General features: G+C 40.7%; 1 pseudogene; it reads right to left on the minus strand.

Moving 5' to 3' along the window:
* Positions 1-260: 260 nt before the first annotated feature.
* Positions 261-26986, minus strand: LOC140957964 (photosystem I P700 chlorophyll a apoprotein A2-like; annotated as a pseudogene).
* Between the last annotated feature and the right edge of the window lie 317 nt (positions 26987-27303).

Here is a 27303-nt window from a genome sequence, read left to right on the forward strand (position 1 = left end):
TTCATCCGCGCATATGCGCGAGGCTTTCGGGTCATGATACTAACATCTCCGCACAACTCGCGCATATGCGCCCACATGCGCGAGGTCTCCTGCCACTGTCGCGCATATGCGCGGCTCCTTGTCGCGCATATGCACGAGGTGTTCTGTCCTCGCACGTATTTCGTGTTTTCTTCCGTCTTTCCTGGTCTACTCCTTTCCGTCTATAATTACATCAATTATCACCAAATCATTTCAGATTACGGTAATCAAAATCTTGGGCCTTACAATACAAGTCGAATCCTAGATGTAGAAATATATATATAAAAAAAAGGCGAGCCCTCTCTCCATCGATTAAAATTGGCTAAAGGTGTGCGTTCATGAGCCCATGCTAAAGTTTCAATCAATTACTGCCAATATCCACGCCAGGAAATTAAGAACATAAATCCAGTAGCCCAAACAAGATGTCCAAATAAGAACATCCATGCCCAGACCGATAAACTATTCATACCAAAAGGGTTATATCCATCGTGAAGAGTTTAACCATAAATGATCTCTTAACCAGCCCATCAAATAAGTAGAAGATGCATTAAACTGTGAAACGTTACCCTGCCATAATGTGATGTGCTTCCAATGCCAATAAAAAGTAACCCATCCAATACAAATAGTATTTAACATCCAAAAAACGGCCAAATAAAAGGCGTTCCATGCCGAAATATCACAAGTACCCCCTCGTCCCGGGCCATCGCACGGAAAACTAGAACCGAAATCCTTTTTATCTTGCATTAACTTGGAACCGCGTGCTTCTAAAGCACCTTTTACTAAGATCAATGTAGTTGTATGTAAACTCAGAGCAATAGCATGATGAACCAAAAAGTCTCCAGGACCTATTGTTAAGAATAATGAATTAGTCTTTTCAGCATTTAACCCACCGGGCAACCAGATGCTTCGGCCCGCATTGAATGTCGGGCCGCTCGTTGAAGATAAAAAAAGTAGATCAAACCCATATGAAGTTTTACCGTGAGCCGATGGAATCCATTGAGCAAATATGGGTTCGATCAAAATTTGCTTTTTCGGAGTACCAAAAGCAAGCATGAAATCATTAAGAACATAAAGTCCCAAGGTATGGATTTCCAGAAAGAGGCTGGCCCAGCTTAAATGAGATATGATAGCTTCCTTATGGCCTAACATTCTTGCCAATACATTATCTTCATTTTGCTCCGGATTGTAATCTCTAATGAAAAATATAGCTCCATGAGCAAAATCTCTTGTCATGATGAATCCTGCGATATATTGGTGATGAGTATATAATGCAGCTTGAGTAGTAAAGCATTGTGCTATGAATGCTTAAGCAGGTAAAGAGTACATGTGTTGAGCTATTAAGGAAGTAATAACCCCTAAAGAAGCTAGAGCAAGGCCTAATTGAAAATGAATCGAATTATTGATTGTGTTATAAAGACCCTTATGCCCACGGCCCAATCGTCCCCCAGGAGGAATATGTGCATCTAAAAGATCCTTGATAATGTGTGCAATCCCGAAATTAGTTCTATACATATGGCCAGCAATAATAAAAATAAATGCAATAGCTAAATAATGATGAGCCATATCAGTCAGCCATAAACTTTGTGTTTGTGGATGGAATCACCCAAGAAGAGTTAGAATGGCAGTTCCTGCTCCTTGGGAGGTCCCAAATCAATGACTACTCGAATCAGGGTTTTGAGCATAAAGATTCCACTGACCTGTAAAAAAGGGGCCTAACCCTTGGGGATGCGATAATACATCTAAGAAATTATTCCATCGAACGTACTCCCCTCTGGATCCAGGAATAGCGACATGTTTTAAATGTCCTGTCCAAGCCAAGGAACTTACGCCGAAGAGTCATGACAAATGATGATTCAGCCGAGATTCGACATTTTTGAACCACGAAACGCTCGGTTTCCATTTGGGTTGTAAGTGTAGCCAACCCCCTATTAAAGATATGGCAAAAATAAATAATAGAAAAAGAGCTCCAGTATAAAGATCTTCATTAGTGCGTAATCCGATTGTATCCCACCACTGATAAACACCTGAATAAGCGATATTGACGGGGCCGGGAGCACCACGGCAAAAATGAGGATCCAAAATTGCATGAGCAATAGGTCTTACATGTAAAGGGTCCTGTACCCATGATACAAAATTTCCTTGCCAAGCTACATGAAAGAAATTTCCGAAAGTCCACAGAGAAGCAAAAATATTATGATAAAGACTTTCCTCAGTAATATCATCATGACTTTCGAAGTCATGTGCGGTAGCAATACAAAACCAAATAAGTAATGCCTGAGATTTTATCACTGTAATATGAGATTGATTAATTTATAACTTGATCGGATGATAGACATACCACTTCGAGGAAGGAATTGGAATGACATAAGTTGAGTAGGGTGTGAGACCCGAAGGTCTCGCGCATATGCATGCTATCTGCGTTCGAGAAGCTTTGTGCGCGGACAGAACTTTGCGCGCACATGCGCGGCTTGAGGGCGCGAATATGCGCGAGGAGGTGCATTGCCATATACCGAGTCCAGAGAATGTGGCGCATATGCGCCAAGAGTTGGCGCGCATATGCGCGGGGTATTCGGTACCAAATGTGAATTCCAGAGAATATCGCGCACATGCGCGGATGAAGGGCGCGCATATGCGCGAGCTGACGGGAAGGCACGCGCCGAGACATAATGTCTCAAGCATATGCGCCGAGGAAGGTCGCGCATATGCGCGAGACGTGTTGAGCAAAAATGAAGCCACTTGCCATTTATCATGCAATGATATATATATAAACAAAGTTAGTGTAATGCCCGAGATTTTGATTCTGTTAAGCTGAGATTCTTGATTTTGAATTGATGTGATTATAGACGGATCAGTCCAAGACCGGATTTGGCCAAACATATGACTTACACAAGTTTTGAACAGAACTATCGGCGCCCGAGCGGTAGTTTTTGACCGCCCGAGCGCCATGGTTTGACAAGTATATGTTTTGGGCAGAAGATGCGGCGCCCGAGCGGTAATTTATAATTTCCCGAGCGCCAATGTGCGAGAAGGAAATATATGGGCAGAACATTCCGCGCCAGAGCGGTACTATCTTACCGCTCGAGCGCCGAATGGAATTTAAGAAAATGAGCCACGTATCATTAACCATGCAACGTGATATATATATATATATGTAACAGCTGGATTGTATCCTGGAGAATTCCGAGGAAAGGTCGAGGAAGAATTGAAGAAAATCCTTACGCCTTTTATTTTGTATATTTCTGATTTGTGCAAGATCCGCCTGTCTGATTTTCAATCCGACTTCAGTACAGTATTTCTATCGACGCAGGCTTCATACGGACGTAAGTTTTACTACGTTTTGATATGATCGGAAATTATGGTATTGCCAGAAGCGGATATGATTCATATATGGTGTTTCTGATATAGTAGACATCGTATATTTGAAGTCAGATCGAAGAACAGATTGTTCATGTAATTGTTATGATTTTCGGAATTGATTCGATAAAAATTCGATATCTGGATTGTATTGTTATTGATTATGAGTTGTATCGATATTGATTAGGAGTTCTGGTATTATATCTTTGATGTTGATATTGGCGGGGTTATCGAGATTGTATTGTTATGCCGTCGAACCATCAGTAGATTGATATTGCTCAGATTCACGATTGATTGAGATTGTATCATTTTATTGTTGATATTGTCAGATTGTGTTTTTATTTAAGTATTGATCAGAACAGGTATTGAATTGAGTTGTATATTGATATTGTACCTATTCGATTGTCATTGCCAGATTGGGTATGGACAGAATTGAATTCGAGACTTCGTCTTCGTCAGATCGAGAAGAGAAATGTATAAATTAATGTTGATTCGGGATTGCACAACTCAATCTAGATTTGACTTGAGTTTCCCTAAATCACATACTTTATTTTATTGCATTGATAGTTGCAATTTATGAATTGATATGCTTGCTCTATTGATTTTAGACGAGTAGTAGATGAGTCATCTTGTGACATAAGTGCCTGATAGTGATAGAATCGTCACTGGCACATTGCACATTGTCACAGGATAGGAATATGGCGGAAGTGCCATAGTCTTTGACGGATAGGTCAGGACATCGGACGTTTGGTCATATCGAAGTGGATTGAATTGGAGTTTCTTCTATCACTGATGTTCGGTATGGAAAGGGCCAAAGTCTGTGAATAAGAACGTACCACCACCCGATCGGGAGTGTAGGTGGGTGTATGTTCTTATTCAGATCGGGATCCCTAGATTAGGACTGAGTCGAGTCTGAGTCTTAGAATCATGGAGAGTGATTCGTTGCTTGATATTGAATTATGTTCCTGATTAAGGTACATCTTTAGAATATGATTTATTAGTGATATTGATGCATGTTTCGGATTTTGATACATGTTATGAATGCCTGTTATATGCTTTTATATTGTCTGTACGATTGCATGTATACATGGTTTATACTGGGAATGTAATTCTCACCGGAGTTCTTCGGCTGTTGTCTTGTTTGTATGTGTGCATGACAACAGGTAGGACAGGATCGGGATCAAGAAGAGAACGAGTCAGGACTAGTTAGCGTGGAGATCCGGGCTCAGAAGTAGAGTAGGATTCAGCACTGATATGTCGTTGAACCTAGTAAATGTATTTAGTACATGACATGTACTTTTAGATTTATATGTACATTACGTTACCCCATTGCATTTAAAAAAAAAATTTTATGTCCCACATTACTTAATTGTGTATTTGATATTAATAACGATTAAGGAAATGAATTAGCGTCCGGGTCCCCACAGTTAGTCCTTCAGAAATGAGAAGGGAAAGGAAAAGAATCGAGAAAAGGAACGAGAGAGATTTTCTAAAAAATCCCGGATTATTGTGTTTTTGTGTTGATTCCAGAACGGATTGACATCCAATTGTGACATTCTATCAATAATTTGTCCCTTTGGATCAACAATTCTGTTTATTTCGTCTTCTGAAACAGTTGCATGCCTTTGACCCAGGCGATGCACAAGAAGCCTATCTCTCATGACATCCTTCACAGATTCTAGATCTGGTTCAGGCGGAATAGCCTGGAATGCTTTCTTGTGTTGCACAGGGAGGAAGTCAAATTTGGAGTATGGGATGGGAAATATCCCCAAAAAGAACTCTTTTTTCTGTGGTTTGCGCTAATCAACCGAGTTCTTTTAGATGCATCCTTGCAAGTGAGAAAGATTTACCTCTAGTGTCGAGGTGCTCGCTATGTGAGAATGAAGGTGAATCGGTGTTCAATTGCATTCATTTTTGGCGTTCTCCAAGGCCCTGGCGTATTGTTGAATCTCCTTGAAGAATGGTTTGAAATTCATAACTGTAAATGTGACTCTATGGTGCACATTTTCCTAGCCTGGGCTTATAATCTTTTTAGATCTTCCTAAGTTCATAGGAAACTCGGCCTTTGGCAAAACTTTATGGGGAATATAGAAGCTGATTCAGGCATAACAACGCCGACAGTTTTATACCAAGCGCTGTTTGTGATGAAAATACGAGCTGACTTAATTGAGTGAATTAGAATTTTTCGGCTCGTTAGTAAGGCGATGCCCCGTCGACCTGAAGATGCTAAACTTTTTGTCATAGATCTCTCGTCAATAGAAAATCACTCATTTTCAATATGGTCATTTCCTTATTAATACTGGTTTGTTATCCACTGGGATGGAGCTGCTATAGGTACTTCGGGTCAAGCCGGTACTGATACTTACTTTGCTACTTGAAGGATTCTCTCTCTCTATGTGCTGCCCTCTCGGTATGTTATGATTTCTGGCGATTATTCTCTTTGTTGTGCATGCCAAACATAGGAAAGCTGCTTATCCCATATTCGGGAAGATACTATGCTCAGGATTTGTCATATATATGCTTGGATCGAGTCTTTTGAAGGCCTCTCCTCTTTCCTGTGAGGTGTTCGAGGTAGCAAATAATTTTTCAAATTCATATTCATCGCTAACAAGCATCGATAAGCTGTTGCAAGCAATCAATCAAAGCTCTTTCTTTCCTTATTATAATATATAACTTTAATTCATCTCGGGCCTTGCCCGTGTCTACAGCTATGCTATCTTTCTCACTGCTAAGGTAAGGTTTTTTATTGTATCAGATATTGAGATTTCAGCCCTTTCCTTGTTTGCATTTCAAGTTGGTTGGAAAAATGGAATCAGACAATGCAATAGTCTGATAGGCCCTCTCGTCCCATTACTCAATAAGGCAATTCCTCGCACATAATTAAGAGACCCATTGAAAGGTGACTAAAACACCAGAAACGACGACTACCCGAGCTAATGATAGAGGCAAGAACACCTTCCGACCAGGCCTTACTATAACCAACCTCACAGATCCAACTCAATCTTTTACACCGATGTATCGTACTCTCTCGACCATGTCATCAAAAATACTGCTAAATCTTTCCGAAGTGAGAGAAGGAGGGAAGGCGCGCTACGCTACAACTAACATAACAGCCAGCTGAAAAACGTTAGCTAGCTAGACTAGCGCGCAATTGCTTTTTTTTGAGCCACTAGTGGCTTATGTAGTGGTTGGCATTCCTACGTGCTCCTCCTCGCCCCCTACTTAAGAATCCAAAGGTGGCTTTTGGATATTGTCGTGACTGCTTAGGCTTGGTTGATTTTGTCTAAAAAGAAAGTAGGTTCCGGGGGTTCATTGATTAGTACACCTCCGGTGCTGGTAAGGTCGGGACCGTGGTCGTCTGTCTCCGGTTTGCCGGCCGATAAGATCTCTGAAATTTACCAGCCAGCTGGGTTGGTTTGGCTATTCTTTTCTATTGAAAAGGAGTCAGCTGTCTGCGCGAGTCATCTTCTAATAGGCTCCGCTGGACGACACGACATTTTCGTTCAAATATAGGCTGGCCGTACTTGTAATGCCTGAGATTTTATCACGGTAATCTGAGATTGATTAATTTATAAATTGATCTGATGATAGACGGACAACTTCGAGGAATGAATTGGAATGACATAAGTAGAGTAGGGTGTGAGACCCGAAGGTCTCGCGCATATGCGCGACGAGGTAGCGCGCATATGCGCGAGCTGTGCGAGAAGCTTTTTGCACGGACAGAACTTTGCGCGCACATGCGCGGCTTGAGGGCGCGCATATGCGCGAGGAGGTGCATTGCCATATACCGAGTCCAGAGAATGTGGCGCATATACGCCTTTTTGTGAAAGATCCGGCCGTCAGAATTGCAATCCGACTTCAGTACTGTGTTCCTATCGACGCAGGCTCCAACTGGACGTAAGTTTTGTTACGTTTTGATATGTTTTGAAATTATGCTATTGTCAGAATTGAATATGATTCATATATGATGTTTTTGACATGTTAGACATCGTAGAATCGAAGTCAGATCGAAGAACAGATTGATTATGGAATTGTTAGGAATTTCTGATTATATTGATTGGAACTCGGACAGATTTGAGTTATAGACTGATTATGAGTTGTATCAGATATGGGTTATGGATTGTAATTGATAGTTGTTGATATTGTATTGACGGGAATATCGAGATTGTGCCGTTATGCCCTTGATTTGAATTAAATTCAGATTAATCAGATTCAGTATTGAATTGAGAATGGAAGGTTGATATTATTATTCTCGATATGTCCTTTCAGATTTATAGAGACAATCTTGAGTTCAGAACTTCCGTTTCTTCAGACCGAGACTACAAACGAAAGGTATAAGTCAATGTGGTATTGGGAGATCGACACAAGTAGGATCTACTTGTGTCTCCATAAATCACATACTATTTGTTATTATTTGCAGTGATTTGATTTGATATGCTTGTTCTATTGATGTATAGAGAGCATGTGTTAGACGAATATTAGATGAGTGATCTTGTGACAGAAGTACCTGATAGTGGCGGGATCGTCACGGGCACATTGCACGATGTCACAAGATAGTGTATTGGCGATAGTGCCACAGTCTGTGACGGATAGGTCAAGACACTGGATGTTTGGTTATATCGACGTGGATAGAATCGGAGTTTCTTCTATTACTGTTGGTCGATATGGGAATACCAACGTCTGGAAACCGGGATCCCTAGACTAAGATTGAGTCTAGTCTGAGTCGTGGAGTCACGAGTATGATTGATAGTTGGATATTAATTATGTTTCAGATTTTGATATATATCTGATATCTGTTTCATGCTTTATATTAATTATATGATTGCATGCTTCGTTGATTTATACTGGGATTTATTCTCACCGGAGTTATCCGGCTGTTGTCGTGTTTGTATGTGTGCATGACAACAGGTGGGACAGGTTCAGGGTCGAGGAGATGAAGAGAGAAATCGTGATTAGAGTGGAGACTATGGATTTGATCTGAGATAGGGTTGAACACTTGATATTTAGTAGTTGAACCTTAGTTTGTAAATGATTGTATATAGTACAAGACTTGTATTTTACTTTTATACTGATATGTATAGTAGAGTGATTCCATTACGTTCCGCATTTGATATTATATTTAAAAAAAAAATTTAGACCCTGTTTATTATAATTGATTAATTAGTCCCAATGACGATTAAGAATATGATTAGCGTCCGGGTCCCCACAGTACTTGTGATGGTTCCCAAGGATTCAAAATGACCACTTAGGTCTACGTTGCCACGATATTGTTCTATGGAAGCGGGCAGGCTTTCGAAGCTCGGCCTGCTTTTTTTGGTGTCGTAGGGGGAGGGATTTACCTTTCTAACGCATATTCAGTCGTACCGGCATGGCCCCACTGATTTATTTTCGATCATAGCATCAAGCAGCGCAACCCGGTTCTACTTGACTAAGCTCGTGCTCCTCCAATGAGGGAGTTTGCGTTACCCAACTCCCTTTTTGATAACAAGGCAGAAAGCCCCTACCGGACACTCATTAGTTTCGAATGAAGAATGAAGAGTGCCATAGCAAGCACCTACTTCTATAAATAGAAGAAGGTGAGACTTTACTAAACAAGCAAGAAAAGCCCTTTCTATTTTATAGTCAAGCGCTAACGCGCCCCTGCAATCAAACTAAAGCGCTAACACCCTATCTATAGTAAGGGGCCTTTTCAATAAGGCTCGCGTACGGGCCATTTTTGGCTTTCCTAAAATCGAATATTTTGAAGTTGGTAAAGAACCGCCCCTTGTTTCAGTCAGAATGAGTCCCCGAGACCCAAGGACATTGGCTTCCGCCAACAGTGAACTATTAAGGATCGCATCCCGCGCATATTCTACATTATAGCCTGCAAATGATTCAGCTTCCGCTTCTGGGAGATCAAACGGAGCTCGATTAGTTTCTGCTAGACGAGAAATACAGAACTTAACCAATACAGGGAACAAGGGAATACCGGACCATATCTGCTTTTGCGCCATGACAATCTCACTCGAATTACGGGGACCTACACTTATTAGTACAGTATACCGGGGTCCCCGGCCAGTTGCACACGTGCAAGTTTCCCTGCATGTGCCTCGTCCGTGCTTTTCGAGACGCTGCCTGTGCCTCAGCATAGGATAAAGGGGCGGAACTGCAAACTTTCGTGTTCAGAGCATTGTTTTGAGGGAGGGAAAGCGTGGTTGACAAACCACTTCGAGGAGGCGACTGGACTGGAGTGCTTTCATCAAATGATGCATTTGGGCCGAGCCATTCCCATCCCAAGTGTTTGTCCCGTTGCGGCCTCTTACCGTCCGTCCCGTCTCATCTTGATTTGGCTATACTTGAATGTAGCCAGCGATGTTAGCTTCACATGAGAGCCTTTTTTCTTAAGGCTAAAACTCATCGGTCATCTCGACTGCTTTCCTATTTCGATTTTTCGTCTATTAAGAGTTTAGGATAGGTCCCAAAAAAGCTGCTCGCCTTTCCTCATCTATACCAGCTGCCGCGCACAAACCAATAGAAAGGATTTCAGCGCCCCTCTCTATACTAGATAAGAAGCAGAACGCGCCATCACCTACAGCCCTTTCCTCTGCCGGGGACTTCCAATCGCAGATGCATAAGGAATGATTGTCATCGCCGCTATCTCTGCATCAGTTTTGGGAGACATAGACTTGGATAGGGACACGCCATGACACATTGGTAAATGTCCTCTCTTGGACTCATCCATCGAGAACCGCTTCACGATGGTATCAATGTATGTGGACTGGGTGAGACCAAGCAATCTTCTTGATCTATCTCTATAGATCTGTATTCCTAATACAAAAGATGCATCACCCAAGTCCTGCATCGAGAACTTACTTGCTAACCATATTTTAGTTGATCGCAACATTCCTACATCATTCCCAATGAGTAGAATGTCATCAACATAAAGCACCAGGAATGTCACAGCACTCCCACTGACCTTCTTATACACACAGGGTTCCTCAGGATTCTTAGTAAAACCAAACTCTTTGATTGTACAATCGAATCTGAAGTTCCAACTCCTAGATGCTTGCTTTAGACCATAAATAGATCTTTGAAGTTTGCATATCATATGCTCACTTCCGATAGATGTAAACCCTTCAGGTTGAGTCATGTAAATCTCTTCCTTAATATCTCCATTAAGAAAGGCTGTCTTGACATCCATCTGCCATATCTCATAGTCAGTCATACCATGCAGCTATGGCTAGCAATATCCTTATCGACTTGAACATTGCAACTGGAGAAAAGGTTTCCTCAAAGTCAACTCCTTGTCTTTGAGTATATCCTTTTGCCACCAATCGCGCTTTGAAGGTCAATACCTTCCCATCCGCCCCAAGTTTTCTCTTGTAAATCCATTTACACCCTATGGGAACAGTTCCCTCAGGTGGATCCACTAGATTCCACACTTGGTTTGAATGCATGGAATTCATATCAGATTCCATTGCTTCAAGCCACTTGGATGAATCGGCATCAGATAACGCTTCCTTGAAGGTCCTTGGATCACATCCATGGATAAGCTCATCATAGCCCTCTTCAAGAAGCAGACCATACCTCATAGGTGGTCTCGAGACTCTCTCGGATCTTCTAGGAGCTTGTATCTCTTCTCTAGGTTCTTCGGGTGTGGGTTCTTCAATTGTGGGTGTCTCTCGAACCTCTTCGAGTTCTATCATCTCTCCTTTTCTATCCAATAGAAATTCATTTTCCAAAAAAGTTGCATTCCTAGAAACAAACACCTTTGTTTCTTGTGGATGATAGAAATAATATCCAACAGAATTCCTTGGATATCCCACAAAGTAACATAAAATTGATCGACTATCCAATTTATCTCCCACTACCTGCTTCACATAAGCAGGGCATCCCCATATTCTAAGATAAGAATATTTGGGAGGTTTACCCATCCATATCTCATATGGTGTCTTATCAACTGCCTTTGAATGGACATTGTTCAACAACAGTGTCGTTGTCTCAAGCGCATATCCCCAAAAGGATGGCGGCAACTCCGTGAACCCCATCATAGACCGAACCATGTCCATCAAAGTCCGGTTACGACGCTCCGAAACACCATTCAACTGTGGTGTAGCGGACTGATGCGAACACGGATGTGCACGTCCCAAGGAAAGCATGGGATCCCTTAGAGTTACCAGCGGGACCAATCACGAGGGGACGACTGAAGAAGTTTAAAGAGGCGTTACATGGGCTTATGAGCAAGGAAGAAGGACTTACAAGCAAGGTGCAAAGTGCTGAAGGGTTCATGATGCATGGGAATAAGTTTGGGAGCCAAAGGAATATTATTCAAGTGATAAATGAAGAGGAGGCCAGCAGCTTCGGCGCCCGAGCGGCCAGACATTACCGCCCGAGCGCCACACTCACTGTCCAGAACGTGAACTCCAGAAGCATCGGCGCCCGAGCGGTAACATTTTACCGCCCGAGCGCGACCTGTCCAGAAGGGCTCGCGCTCGAGCGTTAGAAACCCGCGCCCGAGCGTTGCCCGATCGCGAGAAAATCTTTAGTTCCTATTTTAGAGTTTTAATTATCTTGGTAACTTGATTTTGAGTATCTTTTTTATTTGTAATCAATATATGGACGAATTTTGGGATTGTAAAACATTAATTCAGATTAATATTGAGTTTATAAAACTTTTCTTTGAGAATTCTCTCAAAAACAAGCTTAAGTTTCGTTATAACTTTTGCGTCGTATCAAATCAAACTTATCAAAAGATTTATCTTTTGTGGCGTTTGTCAATCGAATATCACGAGGGTTGCCAAGGACGAGTTCTTTGGAGGTTCTCTTGAACGCGATTGTTCCTATCGTTGATTAATTGTTGCTAGGCCGCGTGATCTAGAGGCGATTATCACACCTATCAATTACTTGTTTCAAAGATCGGGACAAATCAAAGATCTCGTGGGCGGGATCGTATCAAGTGGTATCAGAGCTTTTGGTTTTTGATTCAAGTAAGCGTATCCGTTCAATTCCTCGTAGAATTTTCAATACCGATTTTCGTGTAGTGATTTCTACGTATCTGTTGAATCTAAAATAAAAATAAAAAAAAAATTTCCCGGTACTGTTCATATTCGGAGTTACTGTTCATTCGCCGGAGTTACTGTTCACCCTAACAAATAAAAAGAAAAATAATTTGAATAGGGTGTTTGTTGAATTTTAGCGCTTATATTTCAGTGTTAAGTTTGTCCTTGTCATTTAGTCGCATTTTAGTCAATTTCCAAAGTTGCTTCTTCTTGTGTGATCTAAGTGAGTCGAATTTCAAGAGTCACAGATTGATCTCTTAAGTTTGATACGTGAAAGCCACGAGACTTAAGCGCCCCTTGAGAATTCTCACTTAGAGTGAAAATATTTGAGTGGAGCGAATTTTCATTGGAGTGATTTGTGAGGTTTTGAGGTGAGGAAAAAAGACGAGTGCGAATCAATTTCTTTGGAGTGACCGTGAGCATTTGGGTGAGGAACATATTGTTTTCTACTAACGTTTTCTTGCAGGTACAAACTGAAATTAAATGGAGAGGGAGGTAGGAGATAGTTCGAACCCGGGGTTATCTAAAGTACAAATGGAGGCGTTATTTGGGCATTTTAGTAGGATGTTGAAGGTTGAGATGGAGCCATTACATGAGCGGTTGGATAGGCTTGAGGTTAGTACGGGTGGAAAAAAATCAAATCCTAAAAATATGGGTAGAGAAGAAGAAGAGGAAGAGTTTGATTTTGGAGGAGAAGAGGAGAGCCAAAATGATAATTGGGGTAGGAATGGAAGAGGTAAAGGAATTGGTAGAGGTAGAAGAGAAGCCGTTCGGGGTAGATATGATGGGAATAGGGAAGATGGTAATATGGGTAGTATTAAGATGAAAATCCCTTCGTTCCATGGGAAATCTGATCCGGAGGCATATTTAGAGTGGGAAAAGAGGGTAGAGTTTGTGTTTGAGTGTCACCACTATTCCGAACAAAAGAAGGTGAGGTTGGCGGTGGTTGAATTTTTAGACTATGCTCTCATTTGGTGGGATCAATTAGTGACCACTAGGAGGAGGTACAATGAGAGGCCCATAGAAACTTGGGATGAGATGAAGAGAGTGATGAGAAAAAGGTTTGTGCCCAACCACTACTATAGGGAGATGTTTAAGAGGCTACAAACTTTGAGGCAAGGGGTGAAGAGTGTAGAGGACTACTTTAAAGAGTTGGAAGTAGTCATGATTAGAGCAAACATTGAGGAGGATTGTGAGGCTACTATGGCTCGATTTTTGTGTGGTTTGAACAGGGAAATTCAAGACCAAGTAGAGCTCAGACACTACTTGGATCTAGACGAAATGGTGCAAATGGCCATAAAAGTGGAGCAACAACTCAAAAGGCGTGGAGTTGGCCGCACCAATCAAACCGGAGGTTCATCATCTTCATGGCGATCAAATGTGGTGAAGCGTGAGGAGAATAAGGTGGTGAGCAAGCCCAAATTTGAGACCAAACAGGAAGCACCTAAGCAAGGAGTGCAAGGTAAATCTGAAACTCCTTCTAATCGATCTAGAGATACTAAATGTTTTAGGTGTCAAGGGTTGGGTCATATTTCTAGTGAATGTCCTAATAAGAGGGTGATGATCTTGAATGACTATGGTGAGTATGAATCTCATAGTGAGGGTGGTGATGATGATGAGATGCCTGCATTAGAGGATCCTGACGAGGGTTATGAGGCGGTTGTTGGAGAAGCACTAGTGACTAGGCGTATCATGAGTGCCCAAGTCAAGGAGGAGGAGACTAACCAAAGGGAAAACTTATTCCATACTAGATGTTTAGTAAATCAAAAGGTTTGCAATTTAATCATAGGTGGGGGGGAGTTGTACTAATGTGGCTAGTTGTGAGATGGTAGAGAAATTGGGTTTGCCTACACTAAAGCACCCTCAACCATATAGGCTTCAATGGTTGAATGATTGTGCGGAAGTGAAAGTTAACAAGCAAGTGCTAGTGCCTTTTTCTATTGAGAAGTATGTGGATGAGGTCTTGTGTGATGTGGTACCTATGCATGCTTGTCATATCTTGTTGGGTAGACCTTGGCAATATGATAGGCGAGTGACACATGATGGGTTCAAGAACAAGTACTCATTTGTGTTGAAAAAAGAGTCCATTGTTTTACTTCCTTTGTCCCCAAAGCAAGTGTTGGAGGACCAATTGAAAAAAAAGAGGAGAGACGAGGCCGAAAAAAAGAGTGAATTAAAAAGTGAGATGGCCTTTGAAGATAAAAATGAAATGGCTGAAAAAAAGAGTGACAAAAAAAGTGAGATAGCCATACAAAAGAAAAAGGAGAGGAAAGAAAATGAGGGAAAAGAAAATGAGAGGAAAGAGGCCAAAAAGAAAACATACATGGCCCAAAAAAGTGAGTTGAAGCAATTGATGCACACACGTGAACCACTTGTGTTGATTCTTTATAAAGAGATCCTCTTTAACACAAGTGATATAGCCGGGTCCCTTCCGAGCATTGTTGTTTCACTTTTGCAGGAATTTGATGATATATTTCCGGAGGAGCTACCTCAAGGGCTACCACCATTGAGGGGGATTGAGCACCAAATTGATTTGGTGCCCGGGAGTGCATTACCAAATCGTCCGGCTTATAGGAGCAATCCGGAGGAGGCTAAGGAGCTTCAACGACAGGTAAGTGAGTTGTTAGATATGGGTTTTGTGCGTGAGTCCATGTCCCCTTGTGCTGTGCCTGTTTTGTTAGTTCCTAAGAAAGATGGTTCATGGCGTATGTGTGTGGATTGTAGGGCAATCAATAACATCACCATTAAGTATAGGCATCCCATACCTAGACTAGATGATATGTTAGATGAATTGCATGGTGCTTGTATCTTTAGCAAAATTGATTTGAAAAGTGGTTATCACCAAATTAGGATGAGGGAAGGTGATGAGTGGAAAACTGCTTTTAAAACCAAGTACGGGTTGTATGAGTGGATGGTGATGCCATTTGGCTTAACTAACGCTCCTAGCACCTTTATGAGGTTAATGAACCATGTCTTGCGTGCATACATAGGGAAATTTGTTGTTGTTTACTTTGATGATATCCTAGTATATAGCAAAGACTTGGATGAGCATGTTGATCACTTGAAACTTGTACTAATCACACTAAGGGCTGAAAATCTATATGCTAACCTAAAGAAATGTGATTTTTGTACAAGCAAACTTTTCTTCCTTGGTTTTGTGGTAAGCTCACAGGGGATATAAGTGGATGAGGAAAAGGTAAGTGCTATTCGAGATTGGCCATCGCCTACTAATGTTGGTCAAGTCCGAAGTTTTCATGGACTTGCAAGCTTCTATAGGAGGGTTGTAAAGGATTTTAGCACATTGGCAGCACCCATGACAGTGGTGATCAAGAAGAACGTTCCATTCCATTGGGGCAAGGAGGAGCAAGAGAAGTCTTTTAATACTATTAAGCAAAATTAATTAATGCTCCTTTACTTGTTTTGCCTGACTTTGCTAATACGTTTGAAATTGAATGTGATGCTTCAGGCGTAGGTATCGGCGGAGTTTTGATGCAAGGGGGACGGCCCCTGGCGTACTTTAGCGAGAAACTCAATGGAGCCGCCCTAAACTATCCCACGTATGATAAGGAGTTCTATGCACTTGTGAGGACTCTAGAGACGTGGCAGCACTACTTGAGGCCTAAGGAGTTTGTGACTCATACGGATCATGAGTCTCTAAAGCACCTTAAGGGGCAACAAAAGCTGGCTGAACAAGCGGCATGCCAAGTGGGTGGCATTCATAGAGACATTCCCCTACATAAAAAAGTACAAACAAGGTAAGGAAAATATAGTGGCCGACGCACTATCACGAACTTACTTACTTTTCTCTACCTTGGACTCTAAAATATTGGGGTTTGAGCATGTCAAGGAGTTGTATGTGCTAGATGACGATTTTAAGCACGAGTTTGAAACTTGGGAGCTAAAGGAACATTATTCAAGTGATAAATGAAGAGGAGGCCAGCAGCTTCGGCGCCCGAGCGGCCAGACATTACCGCCCGAGCGCCACACTCACTGTCCAGAACGTGAACTCCAGAAGCATCGGCGCCCGAGCGGTAACATTTTACCGCCCGAGCGCGACCTGTCCAGAAGAGCGCCGCCCGATCGCGAGAAAATCTTTAGTTCCTATTTTAGAGTTTTAATTATCCTTGTAACTTGATTTTGAGTATCTTTTTTATTTGTAATCAATATATGGACGAATTTTGGGATTGTAAAACATTAATTCAGATTAATATTGAGTTTATAAAACTTTTCTTTGAGAATTCTCTCAAAAACAAGCTTAAGTTTCGTTATAACTTTTGCGTCGTATCAAATCAAACTTATCAAAAGATTTATCTTTTGTGGCGTTTGTCAATCGAATATCACGAGGGTTGCCAAGGACGAGTTCTTTGGAGGTTCTCTTGAACGCGATTGTTCCTATCGTTGATTAATTGTTGCTAGGCCGCGTGATCTAGAGGCGATTATCACACCTATCAATTACTTGTTTCAAAGATCGGGACAAATCAAAGATCTCGTGGGCGGGATCGTATCACGGACGGATTCCACTGCGAGAGAATCTCTTTCTCCCTAAGATACTCTTGGAACTCGGCACTCAAGTACTCACCACCTCGATCCGATCGAAGTGTCTTGATGCTTCGTCCCAATTGTTTCTCTACTTCACTTCTAAATTCTTTGAACCTTTCAAAGGCTTCAGACTTGTATTTCATCAAATACACATACCCATACCTCGAAAAGTCATCGGTAAAGGTGATGAAGTAGGCATGTCCATTCTTAGTGGTGATGCTAAGCTGCCGCAAACATCGGTATAGATCAAATCCAATAACCCTTTGGCTCGCTCCACATGGCCCTTAAAGGGAATTTTTGTCATCTTTCCTTTCAGACAGGATTCACAAGTCGTGAGAGCATTAATATCAGACATATCAAACATGCCCACTCCCACTCCCACTAACTTGTTCATCCTTCTTAGGGAAATATGTCCTAATCGAGCATGTCATAATTGTGCCGAATTTAGAGTATCCTGTTTTCTCTTGCTTGTTGTTGTTATTGCTTGGACATTGTTTAGTGGAATATCTTTCAATTTTAAAGTGTAAAGATCATTTTCAAGTTCTCCAGTACCAATTAAACATTCATTCTTGTAAAGTTTGCAAACACCTTTGCTAAATAAACAAGAAAATCCATCTTTATCAAGCATAGAAATGGAAACAATGTTTTTCACCAAATCTGGTACAAACAAAACATCTCTTAAAATTAACTTAAAGTCATTGTTCAAAAGTAAACAAACATCTCCTACGGCCTTGGCAGCAACTCTTGCTCCATTGCCCATCCTCAAGAAGGTCTCACCTTCCCTTAGTCTCCTACTTCTTCCCATCACCTGCAACTCATTACAGAAATGTGAGCCACAGCCTGTATCTAATACCTAAGAAGTAGAGTTAATTGAAATGTTTACTTTGATATAGAACATACCATTTCCAGAACCTTTCTGGGCAAGATATTCCCTGCAGTTACGCCTCCAACGCCCAGGCTTCTTGCAGTGATGATAGATGTCAACAGTCTTGTCAGCTTTAACTGGTCTAGCCGCCCCGACGGGATTCGGAGCTTGCCTCTTCAAGGGCACGTGCTTCTTGGGATGTTGGAAAGAACGCTTCTTTCCCTTCCAATGTGGACCAATCTCCGTACCAGATGAAGAACCCACATAAAGAACCGACTTCTCATCATTCATAGAAGCCTGCATATGACACTTTGGCTTTCAAGTCATGGCCACACCATTCCTTGTAATTCTGCAATTCCTCAGGAGTGCAGTCAGTCGGAGACTCAACAGGGGACGACTCAGTAAGTGTATACGCTATCCTTTCCGAATTCAAGTCGATTTTCAGGTTTCTTAGCCAAGTGAGGTAATTAGGTCCAGTTAATATGTGTTTTTCTAGTATTGCAGATAGCGGATTGCGAATCGAAGACATTGTCACAATTTGTACTGAAGAGTAAAACAGATAAATGTTATTGACTATTTTAAAATATTTAGTAAGATATGAAGTATGGACTTTTACTTCATAAATTTTCGCTCCCACTGTTTTGAAATTTTCACTACCCTATAGTGAAAACGGGAAACTCCTTTCCTCAGTAGGTATGCAAGGTCCAATTAGCGAATTATAATCTCGAATAATATCAGCCAATCACAATTCCTAAAAGGTAGTTTCCAATTGTATCTCCATGCAACCCTCTACGTAAAATTTTGTCTCACGTTTGATTAGGATCCAATAATATGACGTCGTTCATCTTTACGTGTCAAGCCTTATCCTTCGATGTTGAACCTTAATGGACGGTCGCCATGAGTTCCCTCAATAATATGAGCCGAAATCATGGGAGTTCCACGTAGTTCACATCACCATGTCAATGGATGTCACAACTTTCCGGCACCCAGGGCCCCCCAAATAATATGAGCGGAGCCCCGAGCACGGGTAGCGTTCATCATGCACCCATTGTCGATGGAAGACATGGAAATTATAAACAACTTTATAATTCCCTTTTTCGGGCTTGATATTAATTTTGAATCTTATTCAAAATGAGGGTTTTTAATTTTGAAAGGTCTCATCATTAATTTTATTTTAAAAGCTCGCCATGTTTGAACGTATGTTTGCCGGATTCATGCAACTTTGTTATTATCATAATAATAACGCACATACTCATTATTTATAACATATCAAGCATATATTATAAACAGTAAACAAAACAAGGATGATCAATCGTCCCAAAACTAATGGCCCGTGTGAGTTAAACATGGGCCTAGGTCCAATCCTTGGGAAATGCATGGGATGCAAATGAAACTATTACATATGCTTCCAATATTTACATGTCTTCGATCTTCATAATCATCAAGGCCACCATCTTCCAATCTTGATCTTCCACTATACTAATATTTACAAATAAATATCCATGGCAAATAGGGATACATCTCATGGGGTGGGAACGAGACATAAACCAAGCCCACTTTAAATTTGATAATTATTACAATCATTCAACACAAAATATCCTAGCATACACCTAGCAAATTGGGCTTGGGGTTTTGATCATCCTTCATGCATAATATCACATATCATACACTATTAATTATCACAATAATCAATTGATCCAATATTATATATTTTGATCCAATCACTTACCGCCACGATTATAAATAAATTAATAAAGTATACAAACACCTTTGTCTACTTTCTAATTAATTTGTTTATAACCGAATTTCTTGTAAATCACAATTTACTATAAATAATTATAGTCCAACTTCAATTATTTATTTCATGAGAAAATATTTGCAACTTTTGTAATTTTAAACTTAAGGACCCAAAAACATATTTTTCACCAAAAACATTTTGGCCCATTTAAAATTCATAAATATGTTAGCCATCTAATGGCCCAACAACATCAAGGCCCATGACACTTTGATAATCCAAAACACTTTTGGAAACCCTAGTCGTCATCGCGGTCGCCGGATTCCGGCCAACAAAAAAAATTTTTTTTTTGAAAGGGACGTTCGGGCAGCCCCTCGGGCTGCCCTTGCTGCCCGAAATGGGCAGCCCGAGGGGCTGCCCGAGCTGCCCGAAATGGGCACCCCTTCGGGCAGCTCGGGCTGCCCGAAACGGGCAGAAACATGCTGCCCGAAATTTGCCCCCAAAATGCCTTGATTTTGTTGCAAAAATTTCATCTCATGCGGTTAGAAATCGACCTCAATATAATATTATGTATATGCTACACAAAATATTATCCTTCGCTCTGATACCACTTGAAAGAGGATCGATTAAGGCGCCCGGTTGCGCAACGGAAGTTTCAAATTTTTGTTTCAACAAGAACAAGAAAACCGTGCACCCTAAGTCTATAATGTGTAGCAAATACGAAAAACACGAAATGACATCATAGGGTGTTTTGAAAAATATACCTATCAATTTCTTGATATTGATGATGGCTCCAACTAAGGTGTAAACATCTTAGATCTTCAATGGCAAGACAATCTTCAAGCTTCCAATCAGCACTCCTTGCTCAAAATTAAGCCCACCACCAACAAGCTAGTTCCCCTCTAATTTTGCACTAGAAAAATTAAAAGATTTTTCAAAGTGGAGTATTTTCTTTTCTCAACAATTGAAGAATAAAATTGAGAGAAAAATGAAGGAGAAAGTGTATCAAAATTTCGGCCATTACATGTTAAAGTGAAGGGGAGGATGAGTTTCCTTGGTAGTGCAGAAAGAAAAAAGCAAAAAGTTGCATAAGCATGCCATGAAATTCTTAATAAAAAGTTGCCCCAACTCTTCACCTCCCTTGCATGCTTTCTACTTGGGCTTATAACATTTATAAAGCCCATGGACTTTTATTTAAATTGTCACAAACACATTTGAGTCCATTTAACTTTTACTTGATTTTACTCAAGCCCACTAGTTTAATAATTATTTCCAATTGGGCTTTACAAGACGCAATGTTATTTAATTAATTCAACACATGAATTAATATAATTATTTGGACTCTACTAGGTCCACTAGTGTTTAATTAATTCAACACTTGAATTAATTTAATTTAGTCCATATTAATGTTTATGAAAATCACAATTTTCAAATACATTATTTATTTGACCAACTTTTAATTTTAGAACACTTCCATAAATTAAAAGTTATATTCTCCTTATAGAAGTCATACTTCTATTTTTCCTTACGCTTATAAACTCCTTTATAAGCCGTTCAACACATTGAACTATTTTACTTCTCAATGGGATCTAGAAAGCTAGTACTTGTGTGGCCCTCAATGGCTCATTGATACAACTAGCCGTGGATTCACATCTCCATGTGATTCGGACTAAACATGTCCTCATACGAGCATACGCCAATTGCTCCATTCTTAATTATCAACTCCTTGATAACAAGAACGTCAGAACTCAAGTCTGATAGTACCCAACCAATCATGTTAAACGCCTTGCAGCATCGCTTACATGATTCCCTAGGTATCAAATGATAGTGTCTGCAAGAACCATTCTATTATGGTCAGCGTACAGTACGGTCCCTTCATCTCATATATCCCGACCGATTCGACAACCATTGGTATATCGAGAGTTGTCAATGAATCGATACTATGTGTCATGTCGTAGTTGCATCGATGGTGTAATCTATGAAACCCCTTTCACAATTACCACCATACTCTGATCAGAGAATTCAAACTACATACACATGAGATCACATAGGATATCGATACCCGAAGGTAAGCGGTGAATCCCCGACCACAATGCATCGACTCCTATATGTTTTGACAGAACACCGAACCTGATGCGATCCCGCCCACGAGATCTTTGATTTTGTCCCGATCTTTGAAACAAGTAATTGATAGGTGTGATAATCGCCTCTAGATCACGCGGCCTAGCAACAATTAATCAACGATAGGAACAATCGCGTTCAAGAGAACCTCCAAAGAACTCGTCCTTGGCAACCCTCGTGATATTCGATTGACAAACGCCACAAAAGATAAATCTTTTGATAAGTTTGATTTGATACGACACAAAAGTTATAACGAAACTTAAGCTTGTTTTTGAGAGAATTCTCAAAGAAAAGTTTTATAAACTCAATAATTCAATTTTTGGTGTCCTTTCAAACAATAAAATTCGTCTATATATTGATACAAAATCAACAAGATATGACAATCTAATTACCTAAACAATTAAGACTCTAAAATAGGAACTAAAGATTTTCTCGCGATTGGGCGGCGCTCGGGCGCGGGTTTCTACCGCTCGAGCGCGAGCTCTTCTGGACAGGTCGCGCTCGGGCGGTAAAATGTTACCGCTCGGGCGCCGATGCTTCTGGAGTTCACGTTCTGGACAGTGACTTTGGCGCTCGGGCGGTAGAATTTGACCGCTCGGGCGCGGAGGCTTCTGTTTCCCACTTCGTCTAACACTCGTACAACGATCCTTCCAATCATTTGAACTCCATGCCCGGCCAGATTCATATCATACTCCCCTTCTTCAAAAAGATTTGTCCTCAAATCTTGTCCACCTACACAAAAACGAAGCAAGTTAGAAATAACAAGGATGATATTATCAACATGCTTACCTTTAAGCTCAAGTTTGTTGGCGTTATCGTTTGCTCGCCCCAACCGCACTTGAATTCCCAACTTCACGGTTGCCCTTCCTGTGTATTCATATATTACTCCATACGATAGATAGCAAATGATACAAAATGAGAATAATAAAATCTCATTAAGGATAATAAAAATTAAATTCCTCCCCTTCTTAGACCTAGTTAACACAAAATTAATATCCATACACGTGTACGACCATAGCATACCAGGAATAAGAAATACTTCAAGCAACTCATAGAAATCAAGCTCAGGTGCTCTCTCCCTATAGGAAATGCACTCTTCACTATACCATTTAACATTCCTCTTCATATGCAACCAACACATATAGTCATGAATTATATCGATGATAAAGTAGCAACAGTATGCTCCGCTAGCACGTAAATCATGCAATACATATAGAGTAAACAATTTATCTTCCATAAAATTGTATTCATTATGATCATAAAAATTCTCATGTGCAATGCATGTTTCATAATTCCACTCAATATCAAACAACAACTCATGCAATGGGTGTAGGATGAAAAATTTATTCTCTTTAAACAGGTATTCATCATGAACAAAGAAATAATCATGCTCACCCTCGCACCTCTCAAAATCATCATCAAACCCACATAAATCATGCAAATAGAACACACTAAATGTACTATCCATGTAATATCTCATCTCATCACAAAAATCTAAGTCTAAGGTATACAAACCATTGTAACAAGAAAAGTCCACCAACTTAGTAAATAGTGAGACATCAAAATTCATAGTAGGTATATGCAATTCATCCATGGTCTCAAATTCATAACAATCAAGGAATAAGGGTAAAGTTACATCCGACCCCTTAACCACTACATTTGCAAGATATTCTCTAAGTTTTGAGAAACGATACAAGAAAGAATTAAGATTAGGACGGAAGTCATACCTCATGGTTGTTGTGTTGGCAACAAACCTTACCTCACTTTGATTGCTCTCGAAGTCATATGGATCATCCCATGGCTTTCCAAAATCATCGACACTTGCTCTTCTCCTCATCATGAGGGCGCCAAAGTCCTGCAAAGAAGAATTAATACTGCTCGGGATTGAACCGGCTATATCATCACTAGATATATAAAGCTCATCTTTGTACAAAGGTACTTGGAAAGATTTATACAAAATTAAATAACGCTCATCTTCACTCTTTTGGGCCTTTAATTTATTTTCTTTTTCTCTTCTTTTGGCCTCTTTTGCATGTTCTTTTTCTTTTCTTTCTATGGCCACCTCACTCTTTTGATCACTCATTCTTTCGGCCATTTTAAATTCCTTTTCACTCTCATAATTAAATTGCAATTGATCATCAGTAATTACAATTGAAATAGGTTGATCAAGAAAGGTACATGATGAATCATAACATGCGTGCAACAAATTATTACTACTTTCTTCTTTCTCCTCCTCCTTAGCACACACATTAGAAGCAAATTCACCATCTAAGGATTCACCCTCCACAGCACAACATTATATGATCAAGTCAGAAATAAGTGGAATACCAACCTCCTCAATTCTCTCAACCACCACTTTAGGTTCAACATCAATGCTCACTTCAACTCCACACTCGACAGCAACCTTAGATTCACAATCAACTCTGGAATCCAGTACATTCACCTCCTCATTTGGACATTGGCTAATATCATGTCCAAACTCTAGACACCAAATACATTGAATATCATAAGTACTAACATTTGAAATTTTAGATGTACCTTGATACCCATGCTTCAAAACCAACTTCGGTCTAGTCTTGATCTTCTTCTCTTCACTCGACCTTCGTGCGGATGTCAAAAACTCCTTCCACGAGTCACTTCCCTGCCTACCACTCGATTTGCACCTCCTATCATTACCCGATACCAGGCGTGGTGCTCCACTCTCCTTGAATCTCCTAGCCCAATCAACTTCACGTGGATCATCCATTCCGCACCGCCTATATTTCTCACGAAGGGGCTTAAACTCCTTCTCCCACTTTTTATCCAACCCCCTTAACATTGTTTGAAATTGACAATCGTCAACCATTGTACCTGCAAGAAAAGGTTAGTATAAAACAATAAAAGAATAAAGTTTCCTCTCCACAAATTCTCAATAGTCACTCCAATGAAAATTCACTCGCACTCGTCTTTTTATCTCACCACAAAACCTCACAAATCACTCCAATGAAAATTCACTCGCACTCATTTTTTTTTTACTCACCACAAAACCTCACAAATCACTCCAATTCCAATGAAAATTCACTCGCACTCGTTTTTTTTTTTCCCTCACCACAAAACCTCACAAATCACTCCAATGAAAATTCCCTCCACTCAAATATTTTCACTCTAAGTGAGAATTCTCAAGGGGGCGCTTAAGTCTCGTGGCTTCCACGTATCAAACTTATGAGATCAATCCTGTGACGCTTGAAATTCAACTCACTTAGACCACTCAAGAATAACCAACTTTGGAAATTGACTAAAATGCGACTAAATGACAAGGACAAACTTAACGCTGAAATATAAGCGCTAAAATTCAACAAAAACCCCATTCAAACCTTTTTTTTTAAATTTTTTTTTTCGGGTGAACAGGACGTGAACAGTAATGTGAACAGTAATTCCGATGAGGAACAGTATCGTGAATAGTAGATCCGATACGGTGAACAGTAATTTCCGGCAATGAATATTACTTCTTTCAGATGAATAGTAGCGTGAACAGTACTCCGTCGAATGAATAGTGCCGTGAACAGTAAATTCGTTAGGAACAGTAATATCGGCGGATGAACAGTATTTCGCGTTTTTTTTTTTTTTTTTTTTTTTTTTTGTAGATTCAACAAATACGTAGAAATCACTAAACGAAAATCGGTATTGAAAATTCTACGAGGAATTGAACGGATACGCTTACTTGAATCAAAAACCAAAAGCTCTGATACCCAATGATGCGATCCCGCCCACGAGATCTTTGATTTTGTCCCGATCTTTGAAACAAGTAATTGATAGGTGTGATAATCGCCTCTAGATCACGCGGCCTAGCAAAAATTAATCAACGATAGGAACAATCGCGTTCAAGAGAACCTCCAAAGAACTCGTCCTTTGCAACCCTCGTGATATTCGATTGACAAACGCTACAAAAGATAAATCTTTTGATAAGTTTGATTTGATACGACGCAAAAGTTATAACGAAACTTAAGCTTGTTTTTGAGAGAATTCTCAAAGAAAAGTTTTATAAACTCAATAATTCAATTTTTGGTGTCCTTTCAAACAACAAAATTCGTCTATATATTGATACAAAATCAACAAGATATGACAATCTAGTTACCTAAACAATTAAGACTCTAAAATAGGAACTAAAGATTTTCTCGCGATTGGGCGGCGATCGGGCGCGGGTTTCTACCGCTCGAGCGCGAGCTCTTCTGGACAGGTCGCGCTCGGGCGGTAAAATGTTACCGCTCGGGCGCCGATGCTTCTGGAGTTCACGTTCTGGACAGTGACTTTGGCGCTCGGGCGGTAGAATTTGACCGCTCGGGCGCGGAGGCTTCTGTTTCCCACTTTGTCTAACACTCATACAACGATCCTTCCAATCATTTGAACGCCATGCCCGGCCAGATTCATATCACAACCTTGCCACCTGATGACCCCATGAGAGTCGGTAAACAAGTCAAAGTGCAACGCTAGCATATAGAGTCTCAAGGTTGTGCCGGGTCATAAGGACTAATGGTGTACAGCCATAAACTAGGACGTTTTCACTCGATAAGTGAGAACCACTTGGAAAGTCCCTTATGGAGGGTTGTTCAGTGTTCTCTACCAGGAGCACCTATCTGCATGCTTGGGCATCACAATGTCCCCTACCAATAAAACATGGTACTCACATCGCAGATACTAGTCTCGAACTCGAGCGGCTTATATCCTTCTTAGCGACGGCTGAATCGACTAGGAACAGTTTAGAATATACAGTATTCCAAATAAGAGTTTCATGATACTCATCATATGAGAATCTCATATTCTTTCTACTATTTGTATATTCAAGGACTTTATCTATGCAACATGCATGGGTAAACATATAAAGAAGTGCCAAAACAATAATTTCAAATATTATTAAAATAAAGACTGTTTATACATAGAGTTTCATTGTTAACACTCGGCCAACACTTGGCTCGACGTGCATCTACTCTAACATAGAAAGCGGCCATTCACGTCAGGGTCCGAAAGAGATGGAGTTGCTTGTACGTGAATTTTCTTTGTCGAGATTTGGTTGGTGTTCCGTGTACCACACCAAAGCTTGTGTAGTCTATGGTTGAGTGTGGCGAAGCGAAACGTAAGATTTAGAAGCAAGCGGGTACAAGATCGAAAAGAATGCATTGGATGGATGCCCCGGCATTGAGAAGGAAGGACGCTTTCAGAGGCGAAAGTCCATGGAGAGATACCGTCTGTGATCCATGGATCTCCAATCGGGAAACCGTATCCAAGCTCCGTGGCTAGTCTGCGCTCTTTGGACTTTTCAAACTTAGCGAACTGAAACATCTTAGTAGCTTAAGGAAGGGAAATCAACCGAGACCCCGTTAGTAGCGGCGAGCGAGAGCAGATTGGGGGTTCGAAGAAAAACAAACACGTCTTGTCAGAGCCTCAGCAAAGTCTTCACTTATTTTTCGCCAGGTTTCATTCGATTGCATTGAGAAGGAAGGACGCTTTCAGAGGCGAAAGTCCATGGAGAGATACCGTCTGTGATCCATGGATCTCCAAACAGGAAACCGTATCCAAGCTCCGTGGCTAGTCTGCGCTCTTTGGACTTTTCAAACTTAGCGAACTGAAACATCTAAGTAGCTTAAGGAAGGGAAATC

This window comes from Primulina huaijiensis, chromosome 14, assembly GCF_012295235.1.
Source record: "Primulina huaijiensis isolate GDHJ02 chromosome 14, ASM1229523v2, whole genome shotgun sequence".
NCBI lineage: Eukaryota > Viridiplantae > Streptophyta > Magnoliopsida > Lamiales > Gesneriaceae > Primulina > Primulina huaijiensis.